General features: G+C 32.3%; 1 pseudogene across 1 annotated transcript in view; it reads right to left on the bottom strand.

Moving 5' to 3' along the window:
- Positions 1–3,696, bottom strand: part of LOC110412776 (tropinone reductase pseudogene) — a 6,686-nt pseudogene that overhangs the window by 639 nt on the left and 2,351 nt on the right. The gene's annotated exons all lie outside the window — the stretch shown is intronic.

The following is a 3,696-nucleotide window of genomic DNA, read 5'->3' on the forward strand; positions in this document are numbered from 1 at the left end:
CTACCAGCATCCTCTTATATAACTGGGCAGACGTTTTGCATCGATGGGGGCATGTCAGTGAATGGCTTCTTCTACCATGAAACCTTACTCGGGAAGAACATCCAGGCTAATTCCCAATCTCGGAATGCTGCATAAGGCTTTGCCCAAAAAACAAAACAAGAAATGATGCATTTGGCACCTCAGCTACAGCTTCCTAGTTGTTGCTTGTCTTTCTCTTTCTTTTCCCTCTTAATCTGCCAGTCTGAGTATGTAGCTGGTCAATTAAAAAACATTCTGAACTGCTACCCTTGTTTGAATTTGGATTTCCTTTCTGTTGCCTACCAAAAATGAAACAAAAGCTGCTGCTTCTTTCGTTTTGGCTATAACTACTCTTCTACTATATACATGCATATATATTGTTGCCATCTGTAGTCGATAATGCCATGATATAGATTAATCTTCAAGAATTAAAAGGCCTATGTGTACATTGGATGAATAAATCCAGAGAGAAATAAGACATCAAGTGAAAATTAGTTAATACTAGTGAAGTAATGTTTTAGAAAGGGTAGGCTCCCAAAATCCACATAATACATCATTTAGCCAATAGCATTATGTGGAAGTAGGACATACATAGGCCAACAAAAAGAGAGCTTGGAATTTTGTTGACAATGGTGTATTCATTAAATAGTACAATATCCTAATCAAATGTTACTTTAAATAATTGCACCATAAAACGATTATCAACTCTTTCCATCTTCCGAAAAAGCCATGAATATCCCGGTGAATAGACTACACATTTTAGAAATAATTCTCTCTGTAACTATTGCCCCATGTACCTCATGATGTGTTAAAATTGTTAAAATTGCATACATACATACATACATACAACTCATATTAGGACCCACTTTACTTTCTTAGATGCATTGTGGACCCTATTGCACCTTCTTGGTCACATGCAATGCCAGTATACGGGCCTCTTCTCGTGAACAAAGTTCGGTGTACTTATTTGATATTTTGGAAGTTCACAAGTTGCTGAGGTGATATATTTCGTTAATTTTTAATTTTTAATGATTATTGAAAATAAATGCATTTGGAATTATTTTTTTAAAAAAAATTGTAGATCCAAAGATTGAGTGTTTTAACATGGTATATGAAATAAAATATTATAAAAAAATACTGATGATTGGTGCATTTTACTAAAAAAAGGATATAAATTTTATGAAAAATGCTAAAATTAAATAATTTTTTTATCCAATAGAAAATATATATTATTATCATTTGATTGGTCATTTAATTATTTAATAATATAAATATTCTACCATTGATATAAATCCTCATTCATTATATGACTTTCTAAATAATGTGTTTCCTTATTGTATTAAATTATATGTTATTTCCTATAACTCTTAACTCAAATTATATGCATCAAGATATAATATGAATTTAATAGAAACAAATTAAATAAAAAATAAAATGTACAAATATACAAAATGGGTTCATACCCTAACTTCATGTGCTAACCATCCATACATGGAAAAAGTCAGTTATGTGTCCTTAATTGAACGTAGATATTGCTATTAAAACTCATCAGCCATGCAAAATCTTTTAAGTAAATTTTTGAATGAAGCAATGACAGAAAAATTCTAAATTTTTTGTATAACTAAAATTTAAATTTGTTGTGAATAATTTATTTTAGAAGAATTCAATGTTAATAAGAATATACAGATAGATTGATTGATAAAAAAAATTAATTCAATACATTGTGAAGGGTATATATGATATTCATTATCTATAGTTTTTGAAGTTGGTGCTCTGACATACAGATATAATATTAAATCGCTGAAAAACAGCTAAGTCTAGAGGCAGTTTCAACAGGTGATTCATCAAAGAATAAATAGAGTTGTGGAGGAGGAGATAAGAATGGACAGGCTTTAGCAAGTTGACAAAGCAATACATGACCTCATTGGGAGGATAAATTTTTGAGGTACGAGAAATTATTAACCTATATGATTAGTGTAATCATAGATTAAGTGCACTGAATTAACAACTTTCCTATATGATATATATATATATATATATATATATATATTGTTGAACATTTACTTAAACTACGAAAACTTGACTTAACAATGGATTAATTATTCTACTCCCTTTCCTTTTAATTTTACTTAGAAAAAAAATCAACTAATTACCTAATTGTTGAGTAATTAGTAATGCCCTATATATATGGATCATGGACTTCTTAATTTAGAGTTACTCTCTAGTATTTTGTTAACTCTAGATAATTAAAAGCTAGGTTTAACGTAGCCGTTTAGTATATAGAATTAGCAAGCAAAAATGGGATCTCAACACCTTCATCTTTCTTTGTTCACAATAAGCCCTTGTTGTTATCTAGGATAAGAAAGAATTCAACTAGAATTGGCTTGAGAGTGAACATTTTGCAACTCATCGTGAGTGCATTATGGAAACAACTACTCAACTGCTGTCATTTCCCCCATTTAATTTCCTATTGAATCTTTTGTCAGCAATGACCTACGTGGGAGGAACTGTCTATATATGCTTAATATATCTCAACTACAAGCCGGCATAGAGAGAGAAGTAAGAATGGCTCAAGCAGATAACTCTAGGAAGGACAACAGATGGAGTCTTCAAGGCATGACTGCACTTGTTACTGGTGGAACCAAAGGAATCGGGTTCTCTCTCTCTTCTCCCTCTCTTTCTTTTTACCACCTGCTCTTGCAAATTTGATACTACACCTCTTTTCTTGCTGCTTTACCTTTCAATATATTATATACTCGAAACTGGGTGACGGTTCATATATATCAGGCCATTGACATTGTCTTCTCCTTTACTTCCCTCATTGACTATTCACTTAGGTACAATAACTTAAAAATTAGTTATATGTTTATTGACAATGACAAAACTTTTTATGTATACACAGAACCATACAATTATGAATGCGATAAAGATGTGGGTTGAGTAAGTTAATAAAATCTGGAGACAGGTTCTGTTAAAAAAGATAAAATAAAATAAAAAATTTTGCTATGTTGTTTATACGTATTAATTAGACGTGACTTTTTAACTAGGGGCGCTTGGTATGAAGTGATGAAGTGATCTGTTTTGGTGATGAGATCATTATATACGATAAAATATTTTGTAAATCAAGGAAAACATGAATTAGATTTTTGTGTTCCTAAAAGTGACTGTGATGGTCGGTTCACCAAGACGATTTTGATTTCATTTTATGGGATTCTAGGGGAATTGTTAAAGGCTTATATTACAATTAACATGCTGATGTGAAGAGATTAATTTACTTTTGCCTGGATTATCCCAAAACGGAGCTAATATTTTACTCATCATAAATTAATACTGCAACCAGGTATGCTATCATAGAGGAATTAGCTGGACTGAGAGCACGAATACACACATGCTCCCGGACTGAAGCTGACCTCAACAAATGCTTACTTGACTGGGAAGCGAAGGGTTTCCAGGTTACTGGTTCGGTCTGTGATGTATCATCGCAGGCCCAAAGAGAGAAGCTAATAAACACTGTCTCCTCTGAATTTGGAGGAAAACTCAACATCCTGGTAAGTAAACATCCATTCTGATTCTTTTCTTTTTCTGGTAACTCTCATTCTGCATAGTGTCTCGACTCCGGAGCTATGCTAATGAGACGACATTTGTGGTTGCTATAATGCCAAACTGGTATCCTCAAAT

This window comes from Theobroma umbraticum, unplaced genomic scaffold (assembly GCF_002168275.2).
Source record: "Theobroma umbraticum cultivar Fairchild unplaced genomic scaffold, ASM216827v3 scaffold_95.0, whole genome shotgun sequence".
Classification (NCBI taxonomy): domain Eukaryota; kingdom Viridiplantae; phylum Streptophyta; class Magnoliopsida; order Malvales; family Malvaceae; genus Theobroma; species Theobroma umbraticum.